We start from the raw sequence: 19,355 nt of genomic DNA, 5'->3' as shown, positions 1-19,355 counted from the left end.
TCCTCTTTTCAAGTCTGTAAAAGGGGAAAAGGGGGATGGGGAGAAGGGAGAAGAACAGAAAGAAAGGGAGAGAGAGAGAGAGAGAGAGAGAGAGAGAGAGAGAGAGAGAAGCAGAGATGGGGGAAGGAGAGAAGTAGGGAGAAGGGAGCAACACAGAAGCTGTCCCTTTAGGGGAGAGGTGGAATGGGAAGGACTCAGGCTGAAAGCAGAAGGATCTGCTTGTCTCAGAAGATTGGGGAGAGAGTGGGCACAATTTGTCTCTTAAAGGGACAACTTGCTGGGGCTGGAGATATGGCTCAGCGGTTAAGAGCACTGATTGTTCTTCCAGAGGACCCGGGTTCAATTCACAGCACCCACATGGCAGCTCACAACTGTTCCACAAGATCTGACACCTTCACACCAATGTACATAAAGTTAAAGGGACAACTTGCTATAGGTTTTGCTTTCACAACTTATCATACTAAAAATTCTTAAAACTTTGTCCACCAAAAAAAAAGCAAAGTATATTTTGTGTGTAGTCACATTTAATTTTGATATACAGCTCTTAACAATCCTGTCTATTCAGCTGCATTTGTCATCATCCTTTCTTGTCACACTATTGTTACAAGAATCACAATATTGTTTTAATCTTGTTTGCATAAAGAAAAGCTCCAATATTTAAAGGTGTTCCACCCAGTGTGCCTTGGTAATCTTCCTCATTACTGAACAAGAATTTGATATGCAGTGCTATCCCTGCCTCTGTCCTTATACTTTCTGTGGAAGCCTGAAAATGTGAGCCAGTTTCTGTGTTGACCAAAGGACAGAGAGTTCAAACTTGCAAGAGTCTAAGGATCCAACTAAATTCCAGTTCCTTTATGGAGGTAACTTGGAATTCCACCCAGGGAGTGGTTTGCATATAGAATGTTTTGTTCTAGGGTATGAGCTTGACTTGTTTTGTTGTAGCAACAGAAAGTTTAACTATGAATGTAGCCTGCAACCTTCAATTGGTATGTCCATTTCTTTGTATTATGTTAATGCAGTCTTTTGTCTTACTCCTACCTTTTGGGGTCAGGGGTATTTTAAGTAGTTGGAAATTAAATGTGGGTGAATTTTCACTACTCACTGGAATTCCCTTCTGATACTATCCTATAAGTTTCTCCATTTTATTATTTTCATTCACTTCTTCATACTCTTTACTATATTTCTAAATCCCCATACCTCTACCCTGGCAGTAAGGTACTTTTGTCAAGGTTGGTCCCTGCTAACTTTCATGATGCAGGTATAGCACTGCTATGAAAATGATGGAGATGGAGGAGAGAGGCATTCATCTTCTCCGAATTTCACATAATGGAAAGATGAAAACAGGGAGAAGAGAGTTCTCTGAAGACCTGCCAGTGTTTTCACCTTGTCACAAAGCTCTTCATAAGCTTCTGACATTCAGTGGCCTTAGCACAGGCTTTAACAATACCTGGACCAATCCTATGGTCCAAGGGAAGAGAAGTAAGGCTAAATATTTAATGAGAAAGACTAAAATTAATATTTATTACCACATAAAAAGCAAAAATGATAGAATTTCTTCTTGTTCAAAAGCTTCTCAAATGATTATTTTATGTTTTTCTATGCATAAGGATGTGCAGAATTCATATTCAGGCACTTAATATTCTTTTCAACCTGGTATTTTGAGATGAGGTGATGACTGAATAAATAGATAGGAGGTAAAATTAGATTTTTAAAAACTAAAGGAAACTGTCTAAAATGATGACTAAGTCTTAGAATTCATGTCATCCAGGCCATCTAACTCCCAGAAGGAAATGAGTTCTGTACACTATGGCAGGAATGACCATAGTGGAAATGTATTAATAATATATTCGTAACATGAACGGGGCCTCCTTATTGGGGGTTTCTGTCCCACCAGGTACCCCACAGCCGGCAAGCCCCAAAGAAAATTACACAGAGATCTCTATAAGTTATAAAGCTGATTGGCCCATTAGCTCAGGCTATATATTAGCTCTTGTAGCTTATATTAACCCATTGTTCTTATCTATGTTAGCCACATGGTTCGGTATCTTTCTCAGCAGGGCAGCTCACATCTTGCTTTCTCGGTGATCTGCGCAGGACTGAAAGGAATCAACTTCCTCCTTCCCAGAATTTTTCTGTTCTCATTGCATCATTTCTACTTCCTGTCTGGTTTTCCTGCCTATACTTCCTACCTGACCAATCAGCATTTATTTAAAACACGATTGACAGAATACAGACAATTCTCTGGCACCATATATTGACATAATAGTATATATTAAAAGGCATATTAATATGTTTGGTGTATATTAATTTGTAAATTAATATTTTGCTATATATATTAATAGGTTAATTTTTATTATTTTATGTGTATGAGTGTTTTGCCTTCATGTATGTTTGTGCACAGTATGCATCTGCAGAAGTCTGCAGATGGCTTTGGAGTCATGAAATTAGAATTGCAGATGCTTGTAAACCACCACATGGGTGCTAGGAATCAAGCTGGCTTTCTAAAAGAGCATCCAGAGTTCTTAACTGAGAACTGTCTCTCTAGCCCATCTTGGTCAATTTTAATTGATCCAATCTGTGAACTGTTTTAAGCTGTCAAGAACCAGATGAAAATAAATAAAAGAAACAGATTTGAGAAATAGATTTTTTTCTTTATAGTGAATAAGAATATTTTCATTTCTATAGAAAACATTTTTATATTTTGAAGCTTATTGTGAAAATTCATATACATTTGTAATGAATTCTCTCATTTGAACTATAATAGACCAAGTACAGACAACATGGGTAGGATTGTCTGTCTATGATGCTAAATACGATTACAGATACTAAAAATAATTCAAGAAAAGATCAAATGAGAAGTCCAGCAAATAGAAAGAAGAGGTGGTTAGAGACAGGATTGGAAAAGGGACACCTTATAACCGCTGTGTTAAACAAGAAGCCTAACCAGAGATGGGTATTTCTCAACATTTTGCAACCTAGCAACAGAAAACAGAGGGTTGATCTCTGACCTGGGTTCTTCTGAACACCCCACCAAGAACAGCGGGACCAGCTAGGGGAATTCATTGAGGGCTCTACTGACAAAAAGAAGTAATGAGAGACAGGGCTCCTTTCCCAGGAACAGAAGATTTCCTACACCCCAACTGAGAGATGTTGGGCAGCCAGGTAGTAGTGGCAAGAAGGAACCATCCTGGCCCTGAGTCTTTGTTGGTCAGTGAGACACTTAGAGACATGAAACAAGACAAAATCCCAGCATGGAGAAAAAGAACTGGGAAAAAGTTACATCTGTAATCAAAACACTGTTTACAGTTGATAGTTTCTAGGAGAGGGAAAATCAGTTTTCTTCAATGGAGTGTACACTATGGTAGGCCTCATGTTTGGGAGTACTTGACCAATACGAAATGAGCTCAATTCTCTCTCTTTCTCTGTGTGTGTGTTTTAAGAGAGAATGTGATCATGAATTTGGGTGAGTAGGGGTGAGAAAGGGGAGGGGCAGGAACAAGTTGGAGAAGAAGAAAGAAAATATCGTGTATGTAAAGTTAAAAAATAATTAAAAATGTAAAAAATAAAAATTGCAAATAAAAATAAAGTTAATTGTTCATAAGAACTATGTTTCTGAGAAAAATCTGATGTGGTGTCAGTTTCCATTAATGAAATGTACTAGGCAGAATAAGTGGTAAGGGTTGTGTTGCTCAAACAACGACTGGGTATTTAAATGATTTGTTTAAACAGTATCATTTAAAGGGACATAAATCATTATATTCTCTAAAGAATCAGCAGGGTAATTTGAGGAATATGCCATCTGAGAAATATGTGGAAGTGTCAAGGGAGTTTACACTCAATGGGAAAACTCAATAAAATGTTTTCCATTTGGGTTCAGGTCACATAGTTAGGGTGAATAATTAGAAATTGTAGAGCGATGGATTCTATTTCCAGGCCAAAGTTTAACATCTACCACTTGGCTGTTTTAGAGTAATAGAATATGCTTTTTGGGAACATAAACCTCTCACTTCAGTGGGTTGAAAAAATGTATAAATGATGTGTGACATCATCAAATAGAATACTGCTAAATATAGCAACATTAAAAACATGCTGAGAGATGCAGGGCAGATATAAGATAGAATTTGTTCTGTACTATAGTAATGTCAATCCGTAGTTTAGGCAAAAATTCTGTGTGATCAAGGGTTATCATTAGAGAATGTGCCTGTGATAATGGAGGGAGAAAATTGGAGTAAAAGAAGAACATAAGACAGAGTTTCCTTATAAAAGGGTTCCGAGAAATAGGTAGTAGATGCAGAAGAAACAGGATTAAAATATACTTAATCTCATTACCAAAAATTATATAGAATTTATGTATTGTGGATGAATAGTTCTTAAATATCCATAGTTTTATGCATATACCGATGAGATCTACACTTATAAAATTCCTATCACCCAAGAACAGTCATTTTATATTCTAGTCAATTGCTTCTCTCATCAAACCCACCTTCTACTCTTTATGAAGGAACCATTTTGTATGTCTGTATATAGACGTAAAACTATCGGCATATCCATGGTTTAACACAGACTTCCTTCTAGATACACACTGGAAGCACTGAATCCATCATCTTTCAAGACTATTTTTGTAGGCCTGTGATTCCCTAATTTTCAGCTCATGTTTTTCATGATTATCTGATCCAGTTATAAAACACCTTAGGTGGCATCTCTCCCTGTGTACCCAGAGACTTGGCTTCAAGTTAAAAATGTATCAAATAGATTTCTTGTGTTCTTATATTCAACCTGCTCCCTTTCAGTTATATTTTGCCATTTTGCTTCACTATCTATAACTGAGGATCTTGTATGGAGTTTACAAGTGCACAATAGAGACTGAGAAATGGTTATATTTTATCCTGAAGTATCATTCTCTTTGAATAGACTGCTTTGAGTGTAGCACATGGAAAGCGATGATGGAAGAATAGAAACACATCCAGATAACCAAACTCATTCTTTCAAATCAAGTAATTGATAGGGACGATATATTTTGGTAAGAGTTGTTCTTTGTGTCACAAAACAAATTCACATATACATGTTCATGTGTATGTATGAGTATATACATGTGTGGAGTCTGTGGATGTATGGTAATAGGTAGTATAAAAGAGTAACTCTACCTTGGTCAGTGTGACTTTAATGGATACTAGGGAACATGGACACATGCACATGCATATGTCTGATTTTATAGGTAGGGTAACAGGCCATCAATTTTTAAACTTGATTCAGCTTTATAAACCCTATGAACATCTGGAGTTTATAGATAAATAAATTGGGGAAGCTGGGAAACTTTGTTTTGATATGTAGGATACGATACTGAAATGGTCGTGCCTAAGTTTATACGCGTGCTAGGATTTGACTCAGGCCATCATGTCTACCAAATATTTTATTTATATACTCATTCACAAATATTTATTTAACACCAGGCAGTAAGCTGAATGAATAAGTGGTAGAAATGCAGAAATTGGAGGAAACCATCCCTCTAGGTAATATTAATGGGGAATGCACATTTTAAAATAATACTGCTTAGAGTCAGGCATTTTTGCCAATTTCCTGTTTTTCCTTCTAGAACAGACAATAGTTCTGTCTATTCTAAAGATAGAATTGCTGAAACACTAAGATAGCTTATCTCACCAGGCAAGACATGTTTAGATGTGAGCATGACGAAGAAAATACCATGTAGCTTCAACCAAATTGAGTTCATGGGACAAAGAAGGAACTGGAGTGGATGTAGGGAAGACTTACATGGGTGGTGGTTCAGCATCTGACACTGCTACCATAGGTTTGTGTTTTCCAGTTCATAGTTCAAGTTTCTCAGCTGTATATAGATCAGAATCACAATTCAAGTAAAATGGGTATTCAGTAAGCCAAAAGGGTTGGTTTGGGGACCAGAGGGTAGGTGATTGCTTCAAAATAACTTCCTCAAATTTCAAATTGACTTTCATTCCTCAAGACATTGAGAGTCAATTTGTTGGAAACAGACAATGCAGTGGATAATGAGTCATAAAAATGATGTAACCAAATAAAACTCATGAACACTATTGTTTCTAAACGAATAGCATTCATGTTGGGAGTGAATAGGTGGCTCACTCCAGCTATAAAAAAACTGAGATCCATTCTCACTAGAAAATTTGCTGCGGGACCAGGCTTCACAGAACTCCACAGTGCTAAACAACCACAGAGTACTGAGAGCTTACCTGCTGAGCTCAATCACTTCAAACACCTGTCCAATAAATCCCAGTCCAAAGGAGACCCTCTAAGGGTGGGCTGTGGCTTTTCCGATGGGAATGTGGCTTGCTTCATCTCCTCACAAACCAATGCTCTCTAAAACCCAGGCTTCCGATAAGCATTTGATGGGCGTGCTTGCTGAAAAATGCAGACTTCTGATACTTCTCTCAAAGAAGACATTTAAGTATATCCAAAACAAAATTTTTAATCAGTAAGGACTTGCTTTTTGGGTCTCAATGTTTTTTAAAGAAATTTAAAAATTCAAATTATTAAAATTATTTTTAAATTAAAATTATTTAATTATAATACAACATATCATTTTTCTACTTCTTTCTCCTGTCCCTCTCATGTGTGCCCTCAGACCTCATCATGGCTTACTCTTTTTAAACCATTGTTTTTATATATGCATATAGGTAAATAAACATAAATACTGACTGTTGAGTTCATTTGGTGTTGGCTGCATGTATGTTTTACGGCTGACCACTTGGTACTGAATAACAAACTAGGAGGCTTATGCTCGAGATAGACAGATCCTCCCTCTCAGTAGTTGTTAATTGCTTATAGCTGTTCATCTAAGAGTGGGGCCCCAGAAGATTTTTCCCATATAAATGAGATAGTCAGTATTTCAAGGAAGCTATGGCCATGAAGTTTCAAAAACATAGATGCCGAAATGGAAACTCACTTTTAAAGCCCTTTACTCCTCTATTTGTAAATGTTCTGGAAGTATAAATTGTTCAATTTAATATCTTTGGATGAAGTCTCCTTGTCACCAAAGGTCTATTACCATCATGTTGACAACTGAATTGTTGGTAAGTGAAACGATCACTAGGAATTGGTGGGTAGACCTGAGTCATACTGAGGAAGAAGAGAAGTGGTTGAGGCAGCGCAGATTCTAAGATAAACTTACGTGGCCCTGTACTTCTTGTTGATAAGAGCGGCGGGGCTACATTCCTGGCACCCGGCCACCCGCACGGCTAGCTTTATAACCGAAATAATTACATGGAAACTGTATTCTTTTAATCACTGCCTGGCCCATTAGTTTCATCTTCTTATTGGCTACCTCTTACATTTTGATCTAACCCATTTCTAATATTCTGTGAGGCACCACGAGCTGGCTTACCAGGAAAGATCTTAACCTGCGTCTGTCTGTAGTGAGAGAATCATGGCGACTGCCTGACTCCGCTTCTTTCTCCCAGCATTCTGTTCTGTTTACTCCACCCACCTAAGGGTTGGCCTATCAAATGGGCCTAGGCAGTTTCTTTATTAATTAACCAATGAAAGCAACAGATAAATACAAGACCCACCTCCATCAACTTCTACAACAAACGTATTTCCTAAGGCTACACCAAAACAAAATGCATAAGGAGCTGAGGAGATGGCTCAGTCAGTAAAGTGCTTGATGTGCAAGGGTGAGGCCTGGAGGTAAGGCCTCCAGTGTCCACCTGTAACTCTAGTTAGAGAGGCAGGACTTCCAGGCCAGCCTGTTGGCTGAAACAAAGAGCTCCAGGTTCAGTTGCTATGACCAAAAGAAGAGGAGAAAACTGATTGGGGAAGATCCCTGGCTACTTCCTCACACACATGCATGTTCTCACAAATTATAAAAGTGATGCACTCGTCAGACAGAGCTAGGTAAATAGTAAACGACTATCTAGTGAACTAGTGATAGTCTTTTAATTAAACCTGCAAGAAAGCAATTCTCACAACTCAATACCTTAAGCGTCTCGCCCTCTCTCTTTCTCTCTCTCTCTCTCTCTCTCTCTCTCTCTCTCTCTCTCTCTCTCTCTCTCTCTCTCTCTCTCTCTTCCATTGTAGAAACTTCCACCTAAGACTATTATAAAGAAGTAGCTTCACTTTCCATCAAAGTGTACCTCCAACGATCTATCTGGGACATTCAGGGGTGCCATAAAACCAGCACCTTCGGCTTCCAGCCATTGGTTTGTGACCTTCTCATTCTCAAGCCTCTGCACTCCTTGTTCATCTTCCAGGGCCTTTCTGCCCACTGTTTAGTCTTCCCCTGACATGTTAATCTAATGAATCTCATCAATAAAAAGCTGGGAGTCAAATATCAGAGTAAAAACCTGAAAGATCAGGGAGGCAGCAGAGTAGCTGCCATTTGCTTCCTGCCTCTTCCATTCCTCCATCCAGAAGGACCCAGGTCCTGTCTCCACCCACCGTATCACTTCCTGTCTCTCTGTACTGTCCTCCAGACGTCTATGGTTAACAATCGGCTAACTCCACCCTCTGACTCCAAGCAAGCTTTGTCAGAACACAAACAAAATATCACACAACATTCCCGTTCTTTAGCTACAAGCATAGTTTCCTAATTCAGTGCGAACAAAATGTCAGTCTTTCCAACTTAGTCCATTTTATGCCTTCATCTCAATTAATTCACTTGTGATGTCTCTCTTCTCTGAAGTGATATTACCTATGCTATTGTGGGCACTCATGTTCCCCAGTAGAATGTAGGTACATGAAACCATGGACCTTTTCTGTTTGTTTTCCTTGGTTCTCTTCTCCACTTTATTCCTAGTTTAAATCTACATTGCACCTAAGCTGATGAGTGTAGAGAATCTTCCCTCTTAAACTTATTTGCACACTTTTAAAAGCTGCAGGTGCTGAGTTCTCTGAAGACAGAATGGGAGAGCAGTTTAAGTTATCACTTCTCTGGTGTACCTTTGTTAAATTTTATGCCTACTATCAGGGGGCTACAACACACTCAATAACTTTTGCTCAATTTTTTTCATTGGAAAAAATATTTACTTTACTTAATAGGTTTTGGCACACTAATAATTTATGGCAAATGCCACTATTCCTATTAATATTATTGTTATTGAATATTTTATATAACATTTCTTTTTGTCCCCAGTCTTGGTTGCTGCTCCCAGTCTGTTGGTGTCTCATCCCCTACCCTCAGTGCAGTTCCCTTCTACCCAGGCTCTTCAAGTGACAACATTTTGTCACTAGCCAAACCACCAAACACCATTTTGGGAAAGGAATTTTAATGCTGCCTTATTAAACATTGAGATTAATCTTTTTAAAGAATTATAACCATTTATTTCTGTACCTATGGATTAAAAATGAAGTATTAGAAAAATTAACCAGATGTAATAAAGTCCTATAGGTTGTAAACATCTAAGCCATGACTCAAATATGCTCTTGTAAATTAATCATAATTACATTTTCTTTGTACTTTACCATCTTTGTTACATTACCCTATGTCTTTAATATCAACACCAAATATGCTACTTCAATGTTCACTACTGCCATTACCCTGTAAGCCTATGAGGTATTTTCTGAGCACAATGAGCCACACGGAACAGTATTGTTCTTCAAATGAAAGAAGAGTCAGGGATTGCAAAATATATGCTTCTGCTGGTTTAAAGAAGTCAAGAGTTTGACCAACATTATACGAATTTACAGAATTATTTAACCACTATTGACACAAAATTTTGGGAGCCTTGTCCTCAAGAAACTGAGCTTTAAAATGGATTATTTCATTTTTAATTGTTTGTGTGTGTGTGTTTGTGTGTGTGTGCGTGCACGTGTGTGGGTTTGAGAAGATGACACGAGATACCCTGGAGCTGGCTTTGTGAGTTGCCTAACATGGGTACTGAGAACAAAACTTGGGTCTTCTGCAAGAAATATATTCAATCTTAACTGCTGAGCCATTTCTCCAACTAGTCTGTATAAAATAATCGTTATTTTTGAACTGTATAATAAAAATAAAATCATAAAAATACATACTTTAGGTTTTTATTTTACAAACTCTTTAAAACCTCAAGGGTTTTCTCTTATGCAAAATAGTTAGAAGTTCTCAAAATATTAATACAATCACTATATAAAAATGAGATGCAGTACCTATATTCTGAAGTTGAGTACCTCTATATACATCACCACATTTACTGAGATTTTATGAAAAATTTTATCTGGGGATCTAGTCAGAAGAAAAGAGCAACCCATACATTCCTTACAAGTTCGGGGAAATGGATCTCATTTTGCTTTGTGAGAATTTCTTGAATTATTTGAGCTACATCTTACGACAATTGCCTCCAGGTAAATTACCGCATGTCTGCCCTGATTTCTCGTAGTCCTCATTGGTAAGCTGCGGTGTCTTTTTAAGGAAAGTGTACACTTCACTAGGAGAGCAAAATTGATATCTAAAAAGCATGAAAAAGAATTATAGCTTTCATTGATAACAGACTGAGCACACAGAAACTGCAAACATCAGAAATAAATCAGTGTTATAAGATCTCATAAGTTGTGAACAGCTCTGTTTCTACTTTCACATCACTAAAACCTGCACTGTGGTCCCTCACTTCTGAAGTGATGGTGATGAGGAAGACTTGAGCAGAGGGATCCAACTGTCCTCTTCCCTTCATTGATCAACTGGTCAGGTAAATTGATCAAGAAACACCTTGTCCAGCACTTTCCTCATTCTTCAGTCAATGCACAAATGATTATTGGTTTGTATTTTCATTATCCGTTGTCACAATAGTGCTTAGACAAAGCTCCCTACGGATTATGAACAGTGATGATTTACTCAGCCCATAAGAATCAATCTAGCCGATGAGGCCCTGGGTTGGGAGGGGTTTCTTCCACAATAGGCTGGGTTTGCTTAGGCATCTGAAGCCAAGTGTAGGTTGTAGGGAATGGAGTAAAACATGTCTGTGGCAACTGATCTCTGCCATGGACACTCTGCACTGTGTATCGAGTCCCTCTGAAGCTAGCGTGGTGTGGAACTTAACACAGAGCACATCCAGAGAGAAAAGCTGAAGAAGGTAAACAGAAGCAAATTATCTAAAAATAGCAAACATATATTCTTATCTTAGAGTTTATTTCTTCCCCAGATCTTGCTTCTGAGCGTGGCTGGGCTTGTGTTTCATTAGCTGAATCTTGGTATTCTCGACTCCTCCGAGAGAACTGAGTTGTGATCCACGTTGTTTATCATCAGCAAATTAACCGAAGCTTGATTTCATGATGATTCAGGAGAAAGAAGAAAAATGAAAATATGCAAATCTTTTATTCCAGACTTTGCTTGTGTAGTATTTCCTAAGTTACGTGGTTGAATCTGGTATGAAGAAGTATGGCAGAAAATTCTGCTCATAACACACTAGGCAAGGGCCCAAGTCCACCACTGTGAAGTATTTACTGTTGCTGCAGGATGTTACTTTAACTGTATAAAGGTGTGGCCCATTTGTTCATGTCACATTTCTTTTATGATGAATAGATGTGTTGCATTGTTTCATCTTACTTGCCTAAGGCACCCGATTTGTCTAATGAATGGCCAGTAGGTAGGCAGAGAAAGAATAGGTGAGGCTGACAGGCAGGGAGAACAGATAGGAGGAGAAATCTAGGCTCAAGAGAAGAATGAAAAAAAGAAGAAAGAAAACGAAGGGGCATGGAATGGGAAAGAAAGAGAAGGACACACCTAAGGCAGTAATCCAGGTAGCCACCAACCATACAGACAGAAAAACCAGTGAAAGTAAGTTGTACATAAAGAAAAGGAAAAAAAAGCCCTGAGGCAAAAGGTAGATAAAGAGAAACAGGTTAACTTAAGTTAAAAGAGCTAACCAGACATGAGTCTAAGCTAGGTTGAGCATTCATAACTAACATTATTAAGTCTCTGTGCCATGATTTGGGAGCTAGTTGGTGGTCTAAAAGAAGAAGCCTAGTACATACTGTGTTCTGCAGAATTTTTAAATGTGGTTGGTCATGATATCAGAATACTCCTTATGCTATAGTATTTCTTTGTGTTGATATTTTGTTTGTTTCTGACAAACAAAGCTTGCCTGGAGATCAGAGGGTAGAGTTAGCCATTAGTTAACCATAGAGGCCAACCAGTGATGGCACACACCTTTATTCCCAGCACTTGGGAAGGTGAGGCAGAAAAATCAGAAGTTCAAGGCCACCCTGGGATATATGAGATTGAATCAGTCTAAAAGAGAAATAGAGGCAGGCGGTGGAGGCTCATGCCTTTAATCCCAGAACAAGGGAGGTGGAGAGAGGAATAAAAGGTGGGTGGAGACAGGATCTCAGTGCATTCAGTCTGAGGATTCACAGCGAATAGAGCTCAGGCCTTTGGCCTGAGGATTCCATAGAGGTAAAAACTAATGGCTGGCTGCTCTGATCTTTCAATTTTCACCCCCTGATATCTGACTGCCAGGTTTTTATTAAGGCCAATTTGAAATCACACTACATTTCTTAGCTTAGCAAACCTAATAAAAAGTGATGTACTTATTAAGAGCATTCTCTAGCTATTAAAATTAAATGACATATCAATATATATTTGGGAGAATAAAATATATGAAAATTAGAAATATGAATATAAAGTTTTGGATATTTGAAGTCATAAAGGATTGTAAATATTTCGAGTTATGTAAAAATAAACCCCTCAAATATCAAGATTTGTAAAATACAGCCAAGATGATACTAAGAGGGCATTTCATAACATTTAAAGGCTTAAATTAGAAGAGAAGGGTCTGAAGTTAGTAATTTTTAAAATTAATTAATTAACTAATTCCCAGCCTGACCACGGCTTTCTCTCCCTCTCTCCTATCCTCTCAGTCTCCACCTTCCCCACTCCTCCTTTGTCTTCAGAAAAGTGCAGGGCTCCCATGTGTATCAGCCAGGCATGGTATAGCAAGTTGCAGTAAGACTAAGTATTCCCTCTCCTGTTAAGGCTGAACTAAAAGAGTCCTTAGGAGGAAAGGGTCCCAGAAGCAGGTAACCGAATCAGAGACAATTTCTGCTCCCTCTGTTAGTATTGCAATGTATGTGCAGAGGGCCTAGGTCAGTCCTATGCAAGATCTCTAGTTGGTGCTTCATGCTCCATGAGCCCCTATGAGCCCAGGTTAGTTGATTCGGTGGGTTTTCTTCTGGTAACCTTGGTTTCCTCTGGCTCCCATAATCCTTCCTCCCCCTCTTGTACAGGGTTCCCTGAGATCCACCTAATGTTTGGCTTTGGATGTCTGCATCTGTTTCCATTAGGTGCTGGGTGAAGCTTCTTTGATGACAGTTGGGCTAGGTGATGATCTATGAGTATACTAGAGTTTCTTTAGAAATCATTTCACTGACTTGTTTTTTTTGTTTTTGTTTTATTTCTTTTTTTGCCAATCAAGTTTGATTGTAACCTAGGTATTTGGGCTGTCCAGCTTGTGGGGCCTGGAGCTCCAGGCAGTGACAAACATGGGCTCCCTCTCATAGTATGGATCTCAAGCTGGACCAGTATTGCTTGATCACTCCCATAATTTCTGAACCACCATTTCCCAGTAGATCTTGTAGGTAGGGAAAAATTTAGGTCATTGCTTATGTGGCTGGGTTGGGGTCCCAATACCTCCACTGGAAATCTTGCCTAGTTACAGGAGACGGCTGGTTCAGACTCTATCTCCCGTTGCTAGGAGTCTTAACTAGTGTCACCTTCATAGATTCCTGGGAGTTTCCATTGCAGTAGATTTCTAACTCATCCCAGAGAAGCCCTTGATTCCTGTCGTCTTCCCAAGTGATTTAAATTTTAATCTCAAGACACTACAAAGAAGAGAGCTAGTTATATATGAAGCAAGAGGAAAGAAAAAGGAGGAAGATAATTAAATAAAAAACAAGTGTAATAGATAAAATCAATGAAGACAGCAGTCGAATTTTGATAAAATTAAAATTATTAGGCTCTATTTAGAAAAAATAGTCAATACCAGGAATTCTTTTTTTTTAGTGCTCTTATATTTTATTACATATCTTAAAAATTCTTAATTTCACTGGGTGGTCTTGGTGTATGCTTTTAATTCCAGCACTAAGAGAGGCAGAGGCAGGTGGATCTCTGTGAATTCGAGGTCAGCCTTGTCTACAGAGTGAGTTCCAGGACGGCCAGAGATTCACAGGGAGACCCTAGTTTATAAACCGGTGCCTGATGGATCCAATTTCCAGAATTACCAAGGATCAGTCGCATTTGCAAATTTTCAAGAAAAATGTGATGTTTCTCCTCCGCTCTTTTCCGGAGGCATCTGACACGATGTGAGGATCTTAGAGCAGTCGTTTCCATGCTGTAAACCAAGTAGGCACTGGCTTCCTGAAACGTTAAAACCACAATTAACACTGTGCGAAGCTGAGACAATAAACCTAAAATGCAGTCCCAGAGATCCCACCCTTCGAACACTTTTTTAATATAATTTTTTTATTGAAAAAAATTTCTGCCTCCTCCCAGCCTCCCATTTCCCTCCCCTCCCCTCCCCCAACTTCTCTCCCCCTCCCTCTCCAGTCCCAAGAACAGTCAGGTTTCCCTGCCCTGTAAGAAGTCCAAGGTCTTCCCCCCACCATCCAGGTCCAGGAGGGTGAGCATCAAAAGCCAGCACATGTAGTAGGATCAAAACCCAGTACCATTGTCCTTGGCTTCTCATCAGCCCTCATTGTCTGCCATGTTCAGAGAGTCCAGTTTTATCCCATGCTTTTTCAGTCCCAGTCCAGTTGGCCTTGGTGAGCTCCAATAGATCAGCCCCACTGTCTCAGTGGTTGGGTGCACCCCTCGCGGTCCTGACTTTCTTGCTCATGTTCTCCCTCCTTCTGCTCCTCATTTGGACCTTGGGAGCTCAGTCTGGTGCTCCAATGTGGGTCACTGTCTCTATCTCCATCCATCGCCAGATGAAGATTCTATGGTGATATGCAAGATATTCATCAGTATGGCAATAGGATAGGGCCATTTCAGGTTTCCTCTCCTCAGCTGCCCAAGGAACTAACTGGGGACATCTCCCTGGACACCTGGGAGCCCCTCTAGGGTTAAGTCTCTTGCCAACCCTAAGATGGATCCCTTAAGTTATATACTTCCCTGTTCCCATATCCACCCTTCCTTTATCCCAACCATCCCATTCCCCCAAATTCCCCCCATCCTTCCCTTCTCACTTTTCTCTCCCCATCTCCCCTTACCCCCATCCCACCCCACCCCCAAGATCCCAATTTTTGTCCAGCAATCTTGTCTACTTCCAATATCCAGGAGGATAACTATCTGTTTTCCTTTGGGTTCACCTTCTCATTTAGCTTCTTTAAGATCACAAATTATAGGCTCAATGTCCTTTATTTATGGCTAGAAACCAATTATGAGTGAGTACATCCCATGTTTATCTTTTTGGGTCTGGGTTTTCTCACTCAGGATAGTGTTTTCTATTTCCATCCATTTGCATGCAAAATTCAAGATGTCATTGTTTTTTACAGCTGAGTAGTACTCTAAAATGTATATATTCCACACTTTCTTCATCCATTCTTCCATTGAAGGGCATCTAGGTTGTTTCCAGGTTCTGGCTATTACAAATAATTCTGCTATGAACATAGTTGAACAAATGCTTTTGTAATATCATAGGACATCTCTTGGGTATATTCCCAAGAGTGGTATTGCTGGGTCCTGGGGTAGGTTGATCCCGAATTTCCTGAGAAACTGCCACACTGATTTGCAAAGTGGTTGCACAAGTTTGCATTCCCACCAGCAATGGATGAGTGTCCTCCTTCCTCCACAACCTCTCCAGCAAAGGCTATCATTGGTGTTTTTGATTTTAGCCATTCTGACAGGTGTAAGATGGTATCTCAAAGTTGTTTTGATTTGTATTTCCCTGATCCCTAAGGAGGTTGAGCATGCCCTTAAATGTCTTTTGGCCATTTGAACTTGTTGTGTTGAGAATTCAATATAGTGCTTGAAGTTCTAGCAATAGCAGTAAGACAACATAAGGTGATTAAGGGGATTCCGAATTGGAAAGGAAGAAGTTAAATTTTCGTTATTTGCAGATGATATGATAATGTACATAAGTGACCCCAAAAACTCCACCAAAGAACTCCTACAGCTGATAAACACCTTTAGTAATGTGGCAGGATACAAGATCAACTCCAAAAAACCAGTTGCCCTCCTATACACAAAGGATAAGGAAGCAGAGAGGGAAATCAGAGAAGCATCACCTTTCACGATAGCCACAAATAGTATAAAATATCAAAAAAAAAGGGGGGGTAACTCTAACCAAGGAAGTGAAAGATCTATTTGACAAGAACTTTAAGTCTTTGAAGAAAGAAACTGAAGAGGATACCAGAAAATGGAAGGATCTCCCTTGCTCTTGTATTGGGAGGATCAACATAGTAAAAATGGCAATTCTACCAAAAGCAATTTATAGATTCAATGCAATCCCCATCAAGGTCCCATAAAAATTCTTCACAGACCTTGAGAGAACAATAATCAACTTTATATGGAAAAACAAAAAACCCAGGATAGCCAAAACAATCTTATACAATAAAGGAACTTCTGGAGGCACTACCATCCCTGACTTCAAACTCTACTACAGAGCTACAGTATTGAAAACAGCTTGGTATTGGCATAAAAACAGAGAAGTCGACCAATGGAATCGAATAGAAGACCCGGATTTGAACCATCTATCCTATGAACACCTGATTTTTGATAAAGGAGCTAAAAGTATACAATGGAAGAAAGAAAGCATCTTCAACAAATGGTGCTGGCACAATTGGATGTCAACCTGTAGAAGAATGAAAATAGACCCATATCTATCACCATGCACAAAACTCAAGTCCAAATGGATCAAAGACCTCAATATCAATCTGAACACACTGAACCTGATAGAAGAGAAAGTGGAAAGTACTCTACAACACATGGGCACAGGAGAACACTTCCTATGTATAACCCCAGCAGCACAGAGACTAAGGGCAACATTGAATAAATGGAACATCCTGAAACTGAGAAGCTTCTGTAAAGCTAAGGACACTGTCACTAAGACAAAAAGGCAACCTACTGACTGGGAGAAGATCTTCACCAACCCCGCAACAGACAAAGGTCTGATCTCCAAAATTTATAAATCTCAAGAAACTAGACTTTAAAATGCTAATTAACCCAATTAAAAAATGGGGCACCAAACTGACACGGAATTCTTTATAATTGTAAACTTTTCAGTTAAATACTTTATATTGAATACAGAAATACATTTTATAATTAAATAGTATTTAACATGAATAAGTAAATTATCCAATGTATTTCATCAAATTCGCTAAATAAAATAGTCACTTTTTAGAAACATCAATGCCCATTCAATACAGAACCAGAAAAGAGGTCAAGCAGGCTGGAAACCTACTCCATCAACTATAGTGCCTCTGTGCAAATCTTGGGATACTAAACGTAGCACTTTCCCCTTGTCACCCTGTAGCATACTGAACAGTATTGTTATAAGAAGTGATTATTTCAGTTTGACTGAAATTTAGTCTTTTAAGAGAGAATCCCAAATGCTAAATAATTAACAGTAAAACTTCTTTTTTTCATTACAATTCACCAACATATTTATTTTATTTTTTCTGATATAAAGCATCCTGAGGCTGTTTTTCTCATGGACACATGCTAGAAACAAAGGAAATATGATTATCCTGCTTTGTAAAGAGTATATTAGGGACTGTGGCGATGGCTCCATCGATGAACTTGTTGATTGTCCAGCATGAATATTTGCATCCAGTGCTCCATTTCCCCCTTGAGAGAGAGAACTACAGTGGCATGCCTCTGTAACCCCAGTGCAGGGGGAGGGAGGACAGAGATGGGCAGGTTCCTGGAGCTTACTAGTCAGACAGACTACCTGAGCAGGTGAGCTCAATGAGAGACTCTGTCTCCAAAAATGAGATGAAGACCTAGTGAGGAAGATACTTCCACATACATGTGTATTCCAATCTGCACAACCACATATATGCATTCATATACACACATGAATGCACACACACATACACTACACACAAACACTATACATACTCATACTGAATTAATTTGCAGTATATTATTCACACAACACCCATCTTACCTTAAAACAATCAATGAGGATTACTAGAAAGTGCTAAAGCACTATATGTGCTCATTTAATGGATGCTTAACTTCCATTTATACTATATAAAAACATATACATATTTAATTATAAATAATCAAAGTTACTTTGTATGTAACATTAATTGCTGAAGATATTTACCCATTTCATCTCTTTGCAATATTTTGTTTTCTAAGAAATGCAATCAGAATAAATATATAAAACTGATGATAAAGACATAAACTGGTAGGAATTGCCTTTCAAAATCTGGTTTGAGGGGCTGTAAAGATGATGGCTCAGTAATTAGAAGCACTTGCTGCTCTAATAGGGGACTTGGGTTTGGTTCCCAGCACCCACATGATGGCTCACAAGTATCTGTAATTTCAGTTCTAGGGGACCTGACTCTCTCTTCTGACCTCCCTGGCCACCAGAACACCCAAGTGGTGCACATATATACATTTATGCAAAGCACTCATGTAATAAAACAAAAACAAATCTTAAAAATTAATAACCTAGTTTAAAACTTAAATATCAAATTGCTTTGTAAGTTGTTATTTATTTTTGAGACAGGGTCCTAAACCACAATCTGGTTTGATCTGAAACTTAGTTTGGAGCGTATGCTGGCCTCAGAATCACAATAATTCTCCAGCCTCCGTCTCTTGAGGGTTATGATTACAATTGTTAGCCACTATGCCTGGGTAATGAAATATTTTTAAACTATGAAAAATTTTAATGTAGACATTAAACTATATAGAGATAGCTAAACTACAAACTAAAACACTTCTAAAAGTGTTAAAAGAAAACACTTCTAATTTAAATGTGAAAGTAAGGATTTGGGTTCAAGTTCACCTTTCTTCACTTTGAAGTTTAAGACATTAAATTATTGCCAGTGAAATACAGGGTAGTAATAGATTACAGGAGTTTCCCTAAATTTTGTCAGTCTACTCAAACTGCTCATGAGACAGCAAAGTCAGTAAATAACAGAATAAGCCAGCATGACTGACTTTCATATCAAATAATCCAAGATGATTATAGAGATGGATCCTTCTGCTCTTTTGGAGTTTTGATAACCTGTGCATAAACAAGACAATGAGTCTGCCTTTGAGACCTAGCCAAACAAAAGAAATTCATACAGGACCACCTTAATACATGCAGGTTTCCATTGACCCTGTCAGAAACCCTATGCAACCTCATGGTTCTAGGATGGGGATTCATTTCTTCATAATCATTTTAGAACTTCTCCAGATATATGGAGAGTTTTTACATCTGCTCATGTAAAACCAAATATCTTGA

Source organism: Chionomys nivalis, chromosome 2, assembly GCF_950005125.1.
Source record: "Chionomys nivalis chromosome 2, mChiNiv1.1, whole genome shotgun sequence".
NCBI lineage: Eukaryota > Metazoa > Chordata > Mammalia > Rodentia > Cricetidae > Chionomys > Chionomys nivalis.
This window is presented reverse-complemented; position numbering follows the sequence as displayed.